General features: G+C 46.0%; 1 long non-coding RNA gene across 1 annotated transcript; it reads right to left on the bottom strand.

The window, feature by feature from the left end:
• Positions 1–992: 992 nt before the first annotated feature.
• Positions 993–9,538, bottom strand: LOC309330518. Its single transcript, XR_014151466.1, has 3 exons — positions 9,229–9,538; positions 5,954–6,122; positions 993–1,076 (listed from the first exon to the last, which is right to left on the bottom strand). It is a non-coding gene; the product is annotated as an uncharacterized lncRNA (long non-coding RNA).
• Positions 9,539–20,649: the final 11,111 nt, after the last annotated feature.

The raw sequence follows: 20,649 nt of genomic DNA, 5'->3' as shown, positions 1-20,649 counted from the left end.
GCCGCTCCCCTCGCCGCGTCTGGAAGGGCTCGAAGATGAAATGTCTTCGATTTCATGATGGGCGTAAAGCCGAATAAACATTTTGATTTGATTTGATTTGAAATGTCTTCAAAATAATTTGTTAATTGTTCCATTTATATCCCACTTTTCCTCCGAGGACCTCAAGAAATGGTTCTCCTCTGTATTTCATCCTCACCAGAGCCCTGTGAGGTAGGTTAGGCTGAGAGGCCCAAGGTGAGCTTCATGGCTCAGTGGGGATTTGAACCCTGGTCTCTCAGGTCTCTGGGACGCAGGTGGCGCTGTGGGTTAAACCACAGAGCCTAGGACTTGCCGATCAGAAGGTCGGCGGTTCGAATCCCCGTGACGGGGTGAGCTCCCGTTCCTCGGTCCCTGCTCCTGCCAACCTAGCAATTCGAAAGCATGTCAAAGTGCAAGTAGATAAATAGGTACCACTCCAGTGGGAAGATAAACGGTGTTTCCATACGCTGCTCTGGTTCGCCAGAAGCAGCTTAGTCATGCTGGCCACATGACCCGGAAGCTGTACGCCGGCTCCCTCGGCCAATAAAGTGAGATGAGCGCCACAACCCCAGAGTCAGTCACGACTGGACCTAATGGTCAGGGGTCCCTTTACCTTTACCTCTCAGGTTCTAGTCTGACCCTCTAACCACTCTGCCACACTGTTCCGCGGACAGGAGTGAGGTTGCAAGCCTCACAATGCCTCCCTTTTCAGTCTTGGGTTGCCGCTGCTCCTGGAAACAGCTCTCCTCTTTAGAAGAAGGAAACGAGCTAAGCTGGTTCAAGTGCTGTTCCTAATTGGTGTCCTCGTTAGGGGCAGTAATTAGTGCAGGCTCTGGCCAAGTGCTCACCATGTCCCAGGCTTACACTGAGAAAGGCCTGACCTTCCCGTAAACCCCCTTCTTGCGTTAATGCCCAACCAGATTCCTCTTGGAAGACTCCCCCAAGTCCCATTTCCTGCATCGCAACAAGGATACTGTGGAAGGTGCAGGAAAAGGGTACCTGTTCTCTGGGAGGAAAAGCTGAAACGTCGTTTGCTTCCCAGTTCAGAAATGAAGGTGCTGGAGAAGATGTAAAACCAAGGTTTATAAAATGATGCGCCGTGTGGGGAATGTCGATAGAGGGGAGAAAACCCTCTCATTACGCTAGAACTGGTTGACATACAGTGGTACCTCAGGTTACAGACACTTCAGGTTACAGACGCTTCAGGTTACAGACCCAGCTAACCCAGAAATAGTACCTCGGGTTAATAATAATAATAATAATAATAATAATAATAATAAAAAAAAAATAATAATAATAATAAAAAATTTTATTTATATCCCTCCCTCCCTCAGGGCGGCTAACAACAATAAAACAGTACAAAAGTACAGCACAAACAACACTCTAAAATCATTCATTATAAAATTAATTAATGAATTAAGAACTTTGCTTCAGGATGAGAATAGAAATTGTGTGGCGGTGGCACAGCGACAGCGGGAGGCCCCATTAGCTAAAGTGGTACCTCGGGTTAAGAACAGTTTCAGGTTAAGAACGGACCTCCAGAGTGAACTAAGTTCTTAACCCAAGGTACCACTGGGTGAAGCTGCTCAGGACAGATAAAGGGGGAAATCGTTCTTCAAAGTTAACCTACGGAACTCACTCCCACAGGAGGCAGTGACTATCTGTCTCCTCTTCTCCAGGCTAAACATACCCAACCCCAGCTGATAGGAGTTCTAGTCCAAAACTTTTGGAGGGCAGGAGCTTGTAGCAGGCTGTGCTATGGGCTGTTCTCTGGCGCTCTGTACTGGGCCTGGGCCAAATTGCCTCCCACCATCCAGATTTTGATGCTCATTGTGTAATCTCACAAAAGCCGTGCACCTTATTTTGGATCCGCTGAGCTCCCGGCAAGCACCCTTTCCCTGGACAGCTAAAATCTGAGCCTCTTTTCACATTTTTAATGCTGGCAGAGGGAAATCCATCTCTACAGCCCCGCTCCCTCCCCGCAACCACCCTGAATAATTCATCAAGAGCATAATTGTTAGGTCCGTCCGAGAACCAGTTCCTCTCCTCTTTCTCTCTGTTTCCTTCCTTTCTTCAGCCCGACAGCCTTTCAGGGGTAAAGTTTTTAATTACAGTTCAGGGAGGCTTCTCCGCCAGACAGCAGGGGCCTTGATGCCGGCTGCTGGGCCGCAGAGATGGCTATTTATACAACCCGAATTAATCAGGTGCAACATTTCAGCTGGGAAGAATAAGGGAGGGCTATTTGGTTTCCCATTTGTGTGTGTGTGTGTGTGAAACAAGCTGCACCGGATTTTCAGTGTAGCAGAAGAAAAAGCAGGTGACTGCACTATGGGGCCAGTCTGGGATCCTGGGGAAAGCCAAGAGAGAAGCCACAGTGGGGAGAGACATGATTGACTAAGGGTTATAGTAAAGCAAAGAATATTGTAGAGCTGCGGAAAGCTCAGAAAAGGGCACTGATCTGCGAAACTGGCCCTGTTACAGATGCCACATACTGTAATACCTATTCAGCATTTGCAAGAAATAAATACATGTTAGAGTGACAGTGCTTAAACTTTGGAACCATTGACGTCAGGCTGGTTTCTTCACAGTACAGTGGTACCTCGGGTTACATACATTTCAGGTTACATACGCTTCAGGTTACAGACTCCACTAACCCAGAAATAGTACCTCGGGTTAAGAACTTTGCTTCAGGATGAGAACAGAAATCGCACGGCGGTGGTGCAGCGGCAGCGGGAGGCCCCATTAGCTAAAGTGGTGCTTCAGGTTAAGAACAGTTTCAGGTTAAGAACGGACCTCTGGAACGAATTAAGAACGTAACCAGAGGTACCACTGTACTCTTTTGGGCACCTGCTAAAAATATAGAATCATAGAATTGTTGGAAGGGACCCTGAGAATCATTTAGTCCAACCCTCTGCAATGCAGCAATATTCAGCTGTCCCATACAGGGATCGAACCTGCAACCTTGCTGTTATCAGCACCACACTCTAACGAAATGAGCTATTAAGACCACCCAGGTGTTTAGAAAGTGGGTGTGAGTTTTGATCTATTGCTGTTTTAACTTTCTCAAAACTTAAATTATTGTTGCTATTTTTTCTTATTGATAATTTTTTTTAAATCTTTTTTTGTAAACCGCTTGGAGGTTTTTTTAAAAAAACAATCAAGCGGTGTGTGCATTTTATGAAGTACAATAAATAAAATCTCTAAGCGGGGCATGCAAGGTATAACCGCGAAACCACAAGTGAAAAGTCCGTACATAGCATCAGCAAACGAGAAGAAACCTATAAAGCATTGAAGTGAAACATTCAGACTTTGAAGAAAAACCATAGTGACTCATGTTCGAACCCTAAACGGTGGCCAGTCGTAACTACTGCCTGTTGAAACAAGCCTACTTCGCAACCTGCAAGTTGAGTTTCTCTTGTCTCAAACAAGCCATTGCCTTAAAAACTGACTTTTTGCTCGTCCGCAGTGTGTTCAGAGGGGGAAGTGGAAGGGATGGAAGGAGGGAGAGTCTGCCTCTCGCTGCGTGGGGAGGGCAGGTCCCTGCTCCCGAAATAGGAAGATGTCAGATGAGGTTGGCCAGTTAGAGAAGCAATTAGCAGCTGCTGGTCATATTTCCAGACAAGGCACCTGTAAAGCACTCTAAGCCCGTAAGCAGCAACCTATTAAACTGCCTTCACCTTGGCAACTCCTCCCTGGCTGCTGCGTAGCCTCTTTGCTGAGCCCATGCAGTAATCTGCTTCTCACACGCCCAGGTTCGTCAGGAACCCCGTAGCCATCTCTCTGCATCCAGCGATCACAGCTTGGATGGCGCTAGCAACTCCCAGAGGCTGGAGAGCCAGGCAAGGGGTGGTGGTGCTGGCAACCAAGCTATGCTGGGGAACAGGTGCAGTTCAGAGGAAGAGCGTATGCCTCTATGCCTTCCATACAGAAAGTCCCAGATTCTATCCCTAACCACATCTCCCGGTGGAGCTGCAAGAGACCCCTGCCTGAAATGCTGGAGCAGGGGTCAGCAAACTTTTTCAGCAGGGGGCCGGTCCACTGTCCCTCAGACCTTGTGGGGGGGGGCGGACTATATTTTGGAGGGGGGGGGGATGAACGAATTCCTATGCCCCACAAATAACCCAGAGATGCATTTTAAATAAAAGCACACATTCTATTCATGTCAAAACGCCAGGCAGGCCCCACAAATAACCCAGAGATGCATTTTAAATAAAAAGACACATTCTGCTCATGTAAAACCATTCGCCGGAAGTGGCCCACGAAGACCATTTTACCAGCCCAGGAGCCACCCTCGAACCGAGCTGCACGCTTGGTAAGTCCCCCCCCACACTGCGCTAAACCAGCGCAGTGCGGCACAGGGACTCACCAAGCGGCGCCAGAAATCACGCCTGCGCATGTCCAGACGCTGAAAATTGCTTCTGCTCAGGCACGATTTTTGGCCTCTGGGCATGTGCAGAAGCGATTGCTGGTGCCACAGACATGCACAGACGCGATTTCTGGCATCGCACTGTGTTAGTCCGGCCCATGGACAATCTCTGTAGGAATGATCCGGCCCATGGCTGGTAACCCTTGCCAACCCCTGTTCTGGAGCCTTGGGGAGCTCAAAGGGTGCTGTAATTTTCATCTGGCAAATTCCCACCCCCACCCCCCACTGTGAAAGGTTTGGGGCTTCATCTCCTTTAAGTCGTTTGCTTGGATTGCTGCCGAAGATTTCAACAAATTTGGGGCCTGGGCGAGAAGCTGAATTATTTATTATCAATTAGAACTTTTCAGGGTTTTTGACGTGGCGCTCAGAGCTCGTATTGTTTGGGACCTGCATTTAACGCTCCCACAGATAAAAGAACGAAATTATCACTCGGGAAGCTTTTATTCCAAGCCGGCTCTGAGATACCTCCTTTGCATATTTGGCGAGATTTTCCAGCTACAATTCAGTGTGTTAATGCTACATCTTGTGGCAGGCTGTAGCGTTGGGAGGAATAAATTTAGAAACACAGACATGTTAAAATGCACCTGAAGACCATCCAGTCCTTCTGTGCCTCTTCACAGATCAGGTTTGTGCTGATCTCGAAGCAGGATTGGTGGAGCAAAATGGGCTTCCAAATGCAACCTGGAAAAGACCTGAGTTTAAACTGGAAAAGACCTGCGTTTAAATATACCCTTTGCCCACAAGCTGGTAGGCAGGAGAGCAGGGAGCCTGACAGTAGGTGGCACCAGAGAGCCAATGACAAGGGAAGAGAGTTCATTCTATTTTCACCCCAGCTGAGTTCTTCAGGGGCAACACTGATACCTAAAGGAGGATGCTGACCGGCAGGGCCACCCTCTGGGCTGCATGTAAGTAGGAAGGCAGGCTGGTGGCAGCTGGCTCAGATTGGTGAAATCAGTGCCTCATTTGCCCTCATGAATAATCTACGAGATCATATGCGCCTACTAGACCACTTCAGTTGGCAGAACTGCCCCTGTTACAGGTGCCACAGAATACCTGTTCTACATTTGTAGAAACTTGACATTTGGCAGCGTTACACATTGGAACTCCCTGCCTATTGATGTCAGTCAAGGCGCCTTCACTCTTTTCAGTGCCCACTAAAAACATCCTTCTTTAGACAAGCCCACCCAGATGTTTAAAAAGTTGGTGTGGCTTTTAATCTCTTTTTAGTCTGTGGTTATTTTAACTTTCTGAAAGTTTTATATTATTGCTGTTAATTTTTCTTATTGATAATTTTACTGTTTCATCTATTTTGCAAACTGCTTTTTGAGGTTTCTTTTTTTCCCCTACAGTTAAGTGGTGCATAAATTTTATGAAATAATAAAATAAAATAAAATAAAATAAAATAAATAATGGAGCAGCCTCTACTTCTAGGAAGCAAACTGCAGGTAAGGCAGTTGGGTGTAAAAATATTGAAATGCAACTTCCAGAAGTCGGAATCTTCTGCCTTACCTCCTGCACCAAAAATGCTAGTAGTTCCAGCTCTGTCTTTAACTGGAGCTGAGATTCCCCTTGGGCAACAGATGTTCAGGAACATCATCTTTCTTCTGAGCCCCCTGCCATTCTCCTCTGTTGCCACACTGCCTTTCCTGTCCGTCCGTCCCCCCAACCCGGCTGTGTTCTGCAGGTTTGCAGTGGAAAATAGGAACATACATCTGACATTGGATCCATATAGCATTGCATACTGGACCCCCATCAAATCCGGAACCAGTTTTGAGAGTGGCTTCAGTCCCACACTGGTTTCAACACATGCCCTTCTGCTGCCCAACTGTCGCAGCTTTTGCTCAAATAGAAGCTGCAGTGGTTTTTTAAAAGAAAAATATTTATACTTTTCAGATTTATACATTTCACTAATTATTACAATCATCTTAACATTTCAAAACATGACTTCCTTTTCCCTTTTTCTGCGGTTCCTTAAATTTATTTTTAATATCTTCTGCATATCCAGATTAACTTAACTTGCTCATTTATTCATCTTTTAAAAATATATACTCTTACGAAACTGCAGGTTATTACAATAATCCTGCCAATGTTCTTATCTGTTTACAATTTATCTGTAAATATTCAGTAAACCATTTCCATTCTTTTATAAAAAAATTGTTATCTTGATTTCTTATTCTTCTGGTAAGTTTTGCCATTTCTGCATATTCCGTAAGTTTTTGTATCCATTCTTCCTTTGCTGGGACTTCTGCTTTTTTCCATTTGGGGGCAAGTAACATTCTTACATTACATGAATAAGTTTGTATACGGCTTAGGTAGTTCTGTCCCTATAATTCCCAAAAGAAAGGCTGCTGGATTTTTGTGTGTGTGTCTGTGTGTTGTTTTACAAAGGTTATTTTAAACATCCTTTTCATTATACAGTGGTACCTCGGGTTAAGTACTTAATTCGTTCCGGAGGTCTGTTCTTAACCTGAAACTGTTCTTAACCTGAAGCATCACTTTAGCTAATGGGGCCTCCTGCTGCCGCTGCGCCGCCAGAGCACGATTTTGTTCTCATCCTGAAGCAAAGTTCTTAACCCGAGGTAATATTTCTGGGTTAGCGGAGTCTGTAACCTGAAGCGTATGTAACCCAAGGTACCACTGTATATCATTTCCCAGTAAGCTTTAACCTTACCACAAGACCACCACATATGATAAAAAGAACCTTCAGGAGCCACAGATTTTTCCAATAATACAAAAAGTCTGCTGAACCTGTTGAGCCAGCGCAAAAAGTAGGGTATGCAAATATGCCATGGGCCACACTTTCCGTCTTTCAAGTTACCTTCAACAACCCTGTTTGAAGGGGGGAACCTAACAACTCTTGCCTGTCTTAGACAGAAGCCCTATGCCACCCATTTGCTGGGAGCCCACCCCATTGTGCGTCCAAATATGGCTCCCTTCATGTCCACCCTTGGTGGCAACCAAAACCCACTGCCAGAGGAGGCTGCTTCAGTGGCCCATCTAGTCCAGCTTCCTGTTCTCACAGTGACCAACCAAATGCCTCTTTTGGGAAGCCGGCCAGAAGCAGGACCCGAGCACAGGAGCCATCTCCCCTCCTGCGGTTTCCAGCAACTGGTACAGTGGTACCTCAGGTTACAGGCGCTTTAGGTTACAGACGCTTCAGGTTACAGACGCTTCAAGTTACAGATGCTTCAGGTTACAGACTCTGCTAACCCAGAAATAGTACCTCGGGTTAAGAACTTTACCTCAGGATGAGAACAGAAATCGTGCGGCGGCAGCGGGAGGCCCCATTAGCTAAAGTGGTACCTCAGGTAAGAACAGTTTCAGGTTAAGAACGGACCTCCAGAACGAATTAAGTCCTTAACCCGAGGTACCACTGTACTCAGAAGCATCACTGCCTCCGACTCTGGGGACAGAGCACAGTTATCATGGCTGGTAGGAACACAGGTGGTGCTGTGGTCTAAACCACTGAGCCTCTTGGGCTTGCCGATCAGAAGGTTGGCGGTTCAAATCCCCGCTATGGGGTGAGCTCCTGTTGTTCTGTCCCAGCTCCTGTCAACCTAGCAGTTCGAAAGCACAGCAAAGTGCAAGTAGATAAATAGGTACCACTGCGCTCTGGTTTCCGTCAGGGTGTTGCATAGCGCCAGAAGCGGTTTAGTCATGCTGGTCCCGTGACCCACCCGGAAAGCTGTCTGTGGACAAACGCCAGCTCCCTCGGCCTAAAAGCGAGATGAGTGTTACAACCCCATAGTCTCCTTTGACTGGACTTAACCGTCCAGGGTCCTGTATACCTGAAGGAGCGTCTCCACCCGCATCGTTCAGCCCAGACACTGAGATCCAGCACCGAGGGCCTTCTGGCGGTTCCCTCATTGCGAGAAGTGAGGTTACAGGGAACCAGACAGAGGGCCTTCTCGGTAGTGGCACCCACCCTGTGGAACGCCCTCCCTTCAGATGTGAAGGAAATAAGCAGCTATCCTATCTTTAAAAGACATCTGAAGGCAGCCATGTTTAGGGAAGTTTTTAAATATTTAATGCTGTATTGTTTTTAACACTCGATTGGAAGCCGCCCAGAGTGGCTGGGGAAACTCAGCCAGATGGGTGGGGTATAAATACGGTAATAAATTATTATTATTATTTACCTTTACCTTTTACTGTGGCTGGTGGTAGCCATCGATAACCACCTCCAGCAGCCTCACCCTCTTCCCCAAAGCCTGCCTCAGATGCCTCCATTGGCATATTTTGCCCCTGTTGCCAGAGCCTCCTCGTTTTTGCCCCGGCAACTGCTGCTGGGCACGGTTGCCATTTTAAGCCCAGGCGTTCTGCTCTCCCTTGGGTCAACAAACAAGGGTCTGAGGTGTGGGTGCTTTTTGGGGGGTGGGAATGGCTGCTCCTTTGTCTGCCCAGGGAAACGGACATTCCTTAGGGTCTGTAACTCTGGGAGGCCTGACTTGAGCACAGATGGGACTTGGGGAAGCGGGTGTGGAGAGGGGAAAAAAACCCTTTCCTCACCCACCCCCGCCTTTCCAGGAGGTGACAAAGAAGTAAAAGGGCAGAGCCTGATATTTAATTTGGGTTGGGGGGGGGTAGGTGGGAAAACACACACGCACACCCCTCGTCCCAACTCCCCGCAAGGAGCCTTCCCTCCGAAAGGCCTCTGTTGTGTCACCAGCTCCACAAAGCACCCGTGATAAATGAAAGGAACTGAGTCAGGGCAGAGAGGAGGGGTGGGAAGGGTCCCTTTCTCTTCTGGGTCTCTTTCCCAGCTCCTGTTTGCCTGCCTGTCTCACCCTGCTCCCATTGATCAGGCATGCAGAAACATTCCCCCTCCTGGGCGCCCATTGTCGACACCCGGTTGCCAGGCTGCGGCTGGCTTGAATAGTTCCACTAAGCCTGGCTTCTCCCAAAACCCTGGCCATCCGGTGCTCTGGGTACAGAGGGGTGGGGGCGGTGTAGGGGGCAGACAGAGCCGGCCCTCCTTCCCCCCTCCCTTCTCCCAGGCAGAGATGGCGTGGGACACCCCTGAGTCCAGCTGGAAGGCGGAGGAGCAAGGAGGCAGGCGAGCAGTGACATCATGCCTTTCCACAATCCCTTGCTGGTCTGGGTCACACATGGGAATGTAAGAGGCGCTGGCTGGACCAGGCCAATGGCCAACCTATTCCAGCATCCAGTTCTCGCAGTGGCCAACCCCCACTTGACTTTATAATGTATATAGAATAATAGGATTGTAGGGACCATTAGAGTCATCTAGTCCAACCCCTCTACACTGTAGACATCTTTTGCCCAACATGAGGCTCGAACTCACAACATTGAGGTTAAGAGTCTCGTGCTCTACTGGCTGAGCCGTAAGTTATTATGTATGCCGCTGCTGGAATATGGTACAGTGGTACCTTGGGTTAAGTACTTAATTCGTTCCGGAGGTATGTTCTTAACCTGAAACTGTTCTTAACCTGAAGCACCACTTTAGCTAATGGGGCCTCCCGCTGCCGCTGCACTGCCAGAGCACAATTTCTGCTCTCATCCCGAAGCAAAGTTCTTAACCCGAGGTACTATTTCTGGGTTAGCAGAGTCTGTAACCTGAAGCGTATGTAACCCGAGGTACCACTGTACAGTCTTGGCTGGTATGGCTATGACCAGGTCTTTGACCCGGTTCACACGGACCTTATGCTTTACCCATAAAGGAAAAGAAGAGAAAGTCATCATTGTTTACTATCTGATTCTTTTTTTTAAAAAAATGAGGTTTTCTTAACACTTTTCACAATGCAATAAAAGACAAGCTAAATCTATACAAGGAATAATAAAGAGAAGAGAAGAGAAGAGAGGAGAGATGGGAGAATACAATATCCTCTCTCACAAATATATTTTAACTTTTGTCCCATGCAGAAAAAGATGTGCCTTCCTAGTTCTCACCTGAGAGCATTCCTCTCTTTGCCCAGCCTTTTACCTGGAGAGATCTCACCTTCTCTGCTTCTCACACAGGGGCTTTCTGAACATTCTAAATTCAACTTGCCCATCTTGAAAACCATAAGAAACGTGATGTGCCTTGTGTTTCAGTATTTGATGTATGAATGCGCCGCAAATATATGGTTGCAATTTTTCTTAAATCGTTGTTTATTTAATGTTCAACTGTTTCATTTTCAACTGTTGTCATACTTTAATAAAAATTATATTAAAACATTTTAAAAGTTGGCTCGCTATTGCATAATTGCATAATTTTATTTATTTTTTTAAAGCAAAAATAGCAGTGCTGGAACTACCCACCCACAATTTCCTCCTCCCTGAATTTGTACTACCTCAGGTAAGGGAAGTTAGGGTTGCAATCTTAACTGCAGAAAGATCTTATTGATATTTATATCCCAGCTTTCCCCCAAGAAGCTCAAGGTAGCTTACATGGCTGTCCCTGTTTTATCTGTACAACAGCCCTGTAAGGTAGGCTAGACTGAGAGACAGTGACAAGCCAAAGGTCACCCATTGAGCTTCCCTGCAGACTGAGGATTTGAATCCAGGTCTCCTAGGCCTAACACTCTAAAATAATAATAATAATAATAATAATAATAATAATAATAATAATAATAATTTATTATTTGTACCCCGCCCATCTGGCTGGGCTTCCCCAGCCACTCTGGGCGGCTTCCCAAAAAAATATTAAAATCCTCTAATACATCAAACATTAAAAGCTTCCCTAAACAGGGCTGCCTTCAGATGTCTAAACTCTACTGGAATGTGCAAAGGAGGAGCCGGTGGAATCCAGTAGATCACACAAGACTGAAGCCAATTCTCCCCTCTGTTAGTTTGGTCCACTGGGGAGTGGGGTGAAAATCGAAAATGCACAATTGGGCAATATACCTTTATTTGAGTCAACCACAGTGTTGCAAAACAGCAGGCAGCTGAGGAACTGAAACTGAAAAACAAGGAAGAGGTGATGATGTTCTGGTCCAATGGAAAACAAACAAACCAGGAGAGGGCCCAGGAAGGCTTCCATTTGTCTCCACTCTGAACTCAAAGGGTGATGAAAGTCCAGCACTCAGGTGATTAGCATAACAATCCTTACAGATCCAGCTTGGTCCTGAGCCCAGGGCTTGCTCAATCCAATTTCCAGTCTCTGCTCTTTCTTTAGAAGCCTAATTCCTGCCACCAGGATGGTTTTTTAAAAAAAAGAAAAAAGGACCTTCTTAAAGAGACAGGCACCTTTCTCTCCTCCCGCCTTGCTCACAACAAACACCTGCCGCTTTCCAGAAATAATAGTTGCGTCAGGCACACCATACCTTTAAAACACATCCGACGCACATTTCAAGCACACAACCTCCACCAAGAAATCGCAGGGACTGTATGTAATTTTACTTGAGACAGTGGTTTAGAAGGCGAGTCACAAATCCGTGATATCATCACCATCGTCTCTAGTTTGTTAAGGGTGCTGGGAATTGTAGCACTGTGAACTACAGTTCCCAGGACTCTTGCGGGGGGGAGAGTCATGTGTTTTCAATGTGTGTGGATGTTCTTTCAATGTACGGTGTGGATCTGCTTAACTTAGCCTACCCTAACCCCACAAATCTTAAATATTATAATTGTTGTAGGGTTCATTATTTAATATATCTTCCACTATGGCGGTAAATTAATACACATGACACAGCCCTTCCCCTATGCACTTCATATCCTACATAATCTCAGCATTCAGGGCAGATAACGTGGTACGATGCCCTCTGCTTTTAGGACTCCAATTTCTATCAGCCCCAGCAAATATGGAAAATGGTGATGGATGATGAGATATGTAGTTCGGCACCATCTGGAGGGCCCATTCATTCCCCAAGGAAGAAGGTGAGCATGACATCATCGAACTAACTCATTAAAAGAGGATTGCACCAATTCAGGGAGGAAAAGGCTACCAATGGCTACTAGCCATTATTAACAGCTTTGGATAGCTCAGTGGTTAGAGCATGGAACTCTTAATCTCAGGGTTGTGGGTTCGAGCCCCATGTTGGTCGAAAGATTCCTGCATTGCAGGGGGTTGGACTAGATGACACTTGGAGTCCCTTCCAATTCTACAATTCTATTATTCTATATACTGTGCCTCCTTGGGTGGAAGCAGTGATGCTTCTGGATACTGGTTGCTGGAAGTTGCAGGAGGGGAGAGTGGTGTTGCGATCAGTCTCTGCTAGCCGATTTCCCAGAAGAGGCTTCTTCTTTTTTCTATTTTTTTTATTCAAAATTAAAACAAGACATATTATCCAAAAACATATCATCCTTGTGCCCCCCCCATTTTTCTTCCCTCCCCCCACCCTCCCACACAAAACCCCCCGCCCCCACCCCCCTCGACTTCCCTCAGTTCCAGTCTTTGGTTTCTCTGAGACTGCTGTTTTCTGCATGTTACAAAGTTGTATAGATCCTCAAACTATTTAGCTGATTATTATCAATAAAAAGTTTGTGAATGTTTATTCAAAACCTGCCAGAGAGTCCAGTTCGCTTTGCTGCGTCTTCAGATACTTTGTAAAGAGTTCCCATTCATCCTTAAAGTCACAGTTATCCTTGTCCCGTAACTTATATGTCAGTTTTGCCAGTTCTGCATGGTCCGTCAATTTTTCTTGTCATGATTCTTTAGTTGGGGTTTCTTCAGTCTTCCATCCTTGTGCTACCAGAACTCTCGCGGCCGTTGTTGCATACATGAAGATGTTTTTCAGCTTTTTTGGCAGGTCTTTCCCTACAATCCCCAACAAAAATGCCTCGGGTTTTTAAACAAATGTTAAATGGAACATTTTCTTCAATTCATTGTATATCATTTCCCAATTTTTTAAAATTACATTACAATCCCACCACATATGATAAAATGTCCCTTCCTTTTCCTTACACTTCCAACATATATTTGAACTAGTTTTGTACATTTTCCCTAACTGCACTGGTGTTGTGTACCATCTATAACCCAGAAGAGGCTTCTGATTGGCTACTGCGAGAATGGGATGCTGGACTAGATGGACCACTCAGTGGCCTGGTCCAGCAGCTTCTTCTGACATTCCTAACTCTCCTTGAGCTCCATGTGGGCCATGTTGCCCAGAGATCATGGGGTACAGAGCCCAGCAATACTGGGTTGGTTGGGGAGTCTTAGGATAAGCAAGTCTTTCCTTTGGGGGGTGGGGGCAGAGAAAGTACATTTGCAAAGAAAGTGTTAAGTGACGAGGTATGATGTCTTGAAAGCCAACAGTTCAAGCAAGGTAAACTTTCGACTCTCCAAGTTTTGTGCCTTTCCTTTTACTTCCTCTCTCAGTTAGCAAGGCCTGCTTCTGTTTTTGTTTGCTTGTTTGCTTGTTTTGGCCTGGACTCCCAGGCCTTTTGAGTGTGCTAACTGGGGTTACCAATTCCTTCTCCCGCTCCACACACAGAGGGAGTTTTTGCCTTTTAAACAGCAGCAGGAGGTGCAGAGATTTAACAGTTGAGATGCTATCCCCCATAACTGGAACTTCATCCATGTTCACACTCCCGTTTAACTCTGCAACCAGGGTGCTCCCGACACTGATTTGGGACACGTTGTGTGGGCAACCTTTGCCACAATTTTATTTATTTATTTATTAAATTTATATCCTGCCCTTCCTCCCGAAAGAGCCCAGGGAGGCAAATGTAACACCCTAGAACTCGCGGACGTCTGCTGAAGCTGAATGTTGGAAGATTCAGGACTGATAATACAGAGGATTTATTGACACGGTGCAGAGTGAGTTAACCTATGGAACTCCCTCCCACAAGAGGCGATGGTGGCCACCAATTTGGATGGCTTTATTTTTTTTTTAAGAGATATTTATTGAAATTTTACATAATAAAACAAATATTCCACATATAACAGAAAAAACAAACAAGAAAAAAACCATAAAAATCCAATTTTTTACTAACCATTTTCATAACCCTCTTTCCTGACTTTCTCACATCTCCCTTTTCTGCGTTCCCCTTTACACAATCAAATTCAGCAGTTCCTTACCCTCTTTCCAATCTTATTTAATATTATACATTTCAACCTATTATGTCTTTGATTTTCCTTTCTTTTTAAATCCATTTTTACATGTTCTTTATAACTTAATCCCTTATATCATTTGTTTAGTTTCGACATAATTTTACTCTGGTCTTTTCACCCTTTTTTCTTAAAACATTTTTGCATACTTCTTTTTACTATGTCACTGATGCCAAATTATCTTTATATCCAACATCATTTTAACATTCAAACATTTTACAATGTTTTTGGAGATATTCTTTGAACTTCTTCCAGTCCTCTTCCACTGTCTCTTCTCCCAGGTCTCGGATTCTGCCAGTCATTTCTGCCAATTCCATATAGTCTATCACTTGCATCTGCCATTCTTCCAGAGTGGGCAAATCTTGTGTCTTCCAATACTTTGCGATAAGTATTCTTGCTGCGGTTGTTGCTTACATAAAGAGTATTCTATCTTTCTTTGGCACCAATTGGCCGACAATTGGCTTTAAAAGAGGATTAGATCATTTCGTGGAGGAGAGGGCTGCCGATGGCTACTGCCCACAATAGTTCAGCTCTGCTATGGAGGAAGCAATGCTTCTGAACACAAGTTGCGGGAGGCCACAGCGAGGGACATTAATAGGGTGCTTGGGTGCTGCTTGCAGGTTTCCCCCTCTGAGGACAGGGTGCTGGGCTAGATGGGCCTGATCCAGCCGCCTTCTCTTACTTTCTTATGTTAATGTTGTAAACAAAATTCCTATCACATAAAGCAATAAAAGCACATTGAAAACACTTCAGGAAAGATGTGGATAGATCCTTATCTTCCCTGCTTTCTCTTACAAAATACTTCTTTTTGATGTGTTCTCTCCCCCCCCCAAAAAAAACCCCAGCTTCAATCCCAATTGAGAAAAAGAAAGACTCTGCTGTGTTTTAAGCCAGTGTACCCAGTATTCATGTTCTGAGTAGCTAAAGCAGCACCAGTTACCAAGAAACGTTGGCAGCCCTCGCAGGCTGGCTCAAGGGAGGCAAAACAGCTTGATCTGAAGACGATAGGAGGGGGGCTATTTGTGTTTTTTTTACAGCACAGATAGATAGACAAACAGGATTGCCCAGAAAAAGTCTGCAGGCAGAGCTTGTTGAGAAAGCCACGGTTTCAGGAACTGTTTCCAAAAGTTCGCCACGGTGCAGTGTGTGATTCTTAATCTTCTGGGGCGAGAGTTCAAGGAGGCCCATCTCTTTGGGGGTTGGTGTGTGTTGGTGTGTGTGTGCCTTTAAGGAATCCGGCTTGGCTGTCCCCCTTCTCCTCCCCCACCTGAGAACCAATTAAAACTCCATGAATTCAAGTGGGGGGCTTTTGTCCTTGGCAGGGGCTGGCCTGACAAAAGACTTCTCCAGGCAGTGATGAAAGCTGTTATTCAGCAAGCTGGGGGTTTGTTCCCATTCAAATCACTTCCACTCCACTCTCCTTTTCTCGCTTGCTCTCCTCTGAGTTCCCAGGCCGGTCTCCCTGCCCGAATGGATCCCACCCCTCCAAAAAAAAAAAAACCCTGCCACCATCCCCCTGTGCTGAGTTTCTCCCTCCCCATCCCAAGTGGCCATATGCAAGCTTGGGGGATGGCCAGCAGTGGCAGGAGCCCCAGAGGCTGAGCTGGAAGCTGCCTTGCAAAACTTAAAGGCGGCTGGTTCTGGCCACACAAGGTGCCCATAAGGAGAGCAGCTGGATCAGACCAGCACCTGGTATTCAGAAGCAGAGGCTGAGCCAAGCCAATGTAGATTTATCCTTCTTAAAACTGTCCAGTCTTCCATCGTTCAATGTCTCCACCCCCATCGCTCAGCCCGGACACCGGGGTCCAGATCCGAGGGCCTTCTGGCAGTTCCCTCCCTGCGAGAAGTGAGGTTACAGGGAACCAGGCAGAGGGCCTTCTTGGTAGTGGCACCCGCCCTGTGGAACGTGCTCCCATCAGATGTCAAGGAAATAAACAACTCTCTGACTTTCAGAAGACATCTGAAGGCAGCCCTGTTTAGGGAAGTTTTTAATGTAGGATGTTTGATTGTGTTTTTAATATTTTGTTGAGAGCCGCCCAGAGTGGCTGGGGAAACCCAGCCAGATGGGCAGGATATTAACAACAACAACAACAACAACAACAACAACAACAACAACAACATCAACAACAACAACAATTCCCCAATAACCCTTGACTATTCTGCATGACCATCCTCCATGTGTTCAGGGCAGACACATGGGTTTGTTTCCAGTTGGTGCACGTTCCGTAACTTCCTGCTGAAATCCTGTAACATTTGGCAGATCCAAGCCACACATTTACATTTAAAGCGCATCCGACGCACGTTTAAAGCACATGACTCCCCATCCCCATAGAATCTGGGAACTGCAGTTCTCCCCGCACAGTGCTACAACTCCCAGCATCCTTAACTGACTACAGCCATCCAGGTGAGTGGCCATCACTGGCTTCTATGGGAGCCAGTTACCTAGTTTAGTTATGTGCTGCGTGGAGGAGTCCTTCTTTTTACCTGTCCTGAGTCTTCCAACATGCAGCTTCCTTGGGTGTCCACATGCTCCATATCCTCCAACATTTCTCCGATGAAAATAGGAACGTCGTATTCAATTATTATACTATTTATATCCCGCCCATCTGACTGGGTTGCCCCAGCCACTTTGGGCAGCTTCCAACATATATAAAAACATAACAGAATATTAATTATATATATATATATATATAAACTTTGCTATATGTGGCTGCCTTCAGGTGGCTTAGTGGGGTTGGATAACTCCATACCCTTCAACATTTCTCTGATGAAAATAGGAACGTCCAAAGGAAAAGCAGGACATTACAGAATCAAATCAGAAACCAGGACAGCTTCTGTAAATCTGGGGAAATAGGGGCACTTGGAGGGTTTGATTTATGAAAGAGGGTGAAAAAACCTTTCTCTATCTGCTTTCCTTAGGCCATTCACAATTTCACAATATTCCACCATGCTGCCTGTTGCTCTCCTTCTCTCTCAACTAAAAAGTCCCAGAGGCGGCAACCTTTCCTTTGAGGGGAGTTGCAGATCTTGGGCTGATTGGCAGTGGCCATTCTCATGTGTTTCAGGAGGGCTGAGCTGACACTCTTCTGCACCTGAGGGCTCCCTGGATAAGTCCTTGGTTTGAAGGGAACAGAAGCAAACTCTGTACTTGGGCATTTCCGCTATCCAAAGCGTAGCAGCCCCTTGTGGAACACATTGACCTTTGCCTCCTATGTGTTCCTTGAGTGTGTGTGTGTGTGTGCTCATTGGTGTGTTATGTTTCTCATCAGTGGGACGAAATTGATGCCCCCAATCTCTTCCGTGTGGGGAAAAGGGCCTCCACCCCTACACAAATGCCAGTCCTTAAGAGGAGAGTTCCGGGTCTGACCCCAGATGCCAAGGAGGCCCCCCTCCCCAACGGTTCCTCGAATCTGGAACTTTGCTCCCTAGTTAGCCGACGACCATGTCAGACGAGTCTCCTTGTTTTAATTACCGTGTTGTTTTAATGGGACTGTTTTATTGCATATTTTAATTATGGATGTTTAAATGTTAACGTTTTAATGGGATTGCTTTATTGTGCGTTTTAATTATGGATGGTTGTAATTTTCATGCTTGCACAGTTGGTGTGTTGTTGTTTTTAATGCTTGTAAGCCGATTTTGGTAAATAAGCGGTAAATAAATAAATAAACCAAATCACCCGACGGCATTCCTGGCTTCGGAGACAGAAAAACCTGGACCGAACAGGAAGGAAGGGGTTAACAGAAGAGACGGGCTGCTGGATCAGGCCCAAAGGCATTCTGCTGGATCAGGCCCAAAGACATTGGCCAAAATGCCCCTAAGAACATAGGAACCTAGATAGAATGCCTCTGAACTTGGAGGTTCCATAAGAACATAAGCAGAGTCCTTTTGGATCAGGCCAAAGAGGTCTAATTTTAGTCTAGCATCCCATTCTCAAAATGGCCAACAAGATGCTTAGAGGAAGCTTGCAAGCAGAACCTGAGAGCAACAGTGCTCTCTCAACTTTTGATTTCCAGCAACTGGCATTCATAGGCATAATGCCTTCCCCTCCAAGGGTTCATCCTTTTTCCTTTGATAAAACATGTCCCCTTCCAGAACGCATTTCTAGGGGGCAATTACAGTACAAGTAAGTGGTTTACTAGTCATCAGGCTGTAGATGCTGAATCAGGGTTAATGCTACTGACATTCTGGTGCCTGAAGGTGAACGTCTAAGGCATCCTCTCTCTGCCATCCAGTAATGATTACCGGGCCATGAGGAAAAGTTGAACTAATTGGGGCAGGGGGACAGGAGTGCAATTAAAATTAGCAAGGCTGAGAGTTAAGTGCACACTTGTTTATTTTTCAGAGCTATATTGGTTCCGGTGTGTTTATTCTTCAAAGCTGTATTGGTTCTAGTGTGTTCGATGAGGGGCTCCAAACACAAAAAAACATGCTGAAAAGAGCCTTTGTTTCCTAAGAAAGAGTGGCAGTCACGTAATGCCTTAATTAGGAGCAAAAAGGAACATCATAAAAAAATGAGCAAGCTTTTGAGTTCACCAGAACTAATATCTTCTAGACTGAAGATTTCTGATAAAACTGAAAGCTTCCTTGTGATGCTATGAAGGTTCAGTTGGTCCTAATGAAGGTATTACACATTTGTTTTTGATTCCTGTAATTTTCATGAGCTTATGAGTTCTTTTTTTAAAAAAATGAACAAATAGAATTTCTTTCACACCTCCTACAATATCCGGAAAACAAGTGTCACAACCATACCATACATTTAAATGTGCTTTAACCATCCTAGAGAATTCTGGGAACTGTAGGTTGTTGAGATTGCTATTGGTCTGTGAGGTCAGCACCCTTAAACTACAGTTCCCATGATTCTTTGGTGTGGGAGTCATGACTGCTAAAGTGGTTTAAAGATATGGGTTTGGATGTGAGCAGAGACCCATTTTTTGTGCTGGGCAGATTGATCAATTTATTTATTTATCTATCTTCATGCAGCATAGTTAGAAGTATGGAACTTGGGGGCAGAGATAGCCACTAGCCTTGATGGCTTCAAAAGGAGATTGGACGTGTGACGTGGGTGGTGCTGTGGGTTAAACTAGAGCCTAGGATTTGCCGACCAGAAGGTTGGCGGTTCAAATCCCCGCGACGGGGTGAGCTCCCGTTGCTCGGTCCCTGCTCCTGCCCACCTAGCAGTTCGAAAGCATGTCAAAGTGCAAGTAGACAAATAGGTACCGCTCCGGCAGGAAGGTAAATAACGTTTCCGTGCGCTGCTTAGGTTCGCCAGAAGCGGCTTAGTCCTGTACGCCGGCTCCCTTGGCCAATAAAGCGAGATGAGCGCCGCAACCCCAGAGTCGGTTATGACTGGACCTAGTGGTCAGGGGTCCCTTTACCTTAAAAAAAAAAAAAGGAGATTGGACGAATCAATGAACTTAGATAGCTCAGTTAGTTAGAGCATGGCGGCGATTAACGCCAAGGTTGCAGGTTCGATCCCCGTATGGGGCAGTTGCATATTGCTGCATTGCAGGGGGTTGGACTAGAGATGATTCTCAGGGTCCCTTCCAACTCTGCCATTCTGTGATTCTATTATGGTCGCTATGCTCTGCCTTCATGGTCAGAGGCAGAAATTCTTCCGAATACCGGTCGTTGGAAACTGCAGGAGGGGAGATTGCTCTTGTGCTCAGGTTCCACTTGCTGGTCGGCCACTGTGAGAACAGGTTGTTGGACTAGACAAGTCCCCTTTGGCCTGATCCAGCAGGCTTTTCTTATGTTTTTGTGTGTAGCAACTACTATACTGTACAAAGGGAAAAAATGTACAATAATGGTACTACTCAGTGTTGCCCCAGGCCCTGCACCCCACCGGTGTGTGTTCCCCAAAAGATTGCCCTCAAGGGGCTTGCAGCCCTTGGGCGGAATAAGGTTCTCCCGAAACAAAGACTCTGAGTCAGTTCTCTCCTCTCAGGTTATCTTTCCTCAGGAAGGTGTCCGTCTCAATTAGGAGATGCAGATTGACCTGTCAGGTGGTTGGTGCAAAGAAAATACCTTTGCAAAGCCACAGGGAAGCAAGCCTGTCACCCTGAGCTGCTTAGAGAGGGATTTGGGGCATGTATTTCTGTCTAAGCATCTGGATTGGGTCTTAGCCTGTTAGCTTGCTCTGTTTCTGTTTCTGCAGACTGCTTCCTGCAGGACGGGAACTGGAAGCCGGGCTGGCTCTGCCATTAGGCATGATGAGCTTGCCTTA

Source organism: Podarcis erhardii, assembly GCF_964252035.2.
Source record: "Podarcis erhardii genome assembly, chromosome: 15".
In the NCBI taxonomy this organism is placed as follows: domain Eukaryota; kingdom Metazoa; phylum Chordata; class Lepidosauria; order Squamata; family Lacertidae; genus Podarcis; species Podarcis erhardii.
Note: the sequence above shows the minus strand (reverse complement) of the source record. Positions and strands in the feature narration are given on the sequence as shown.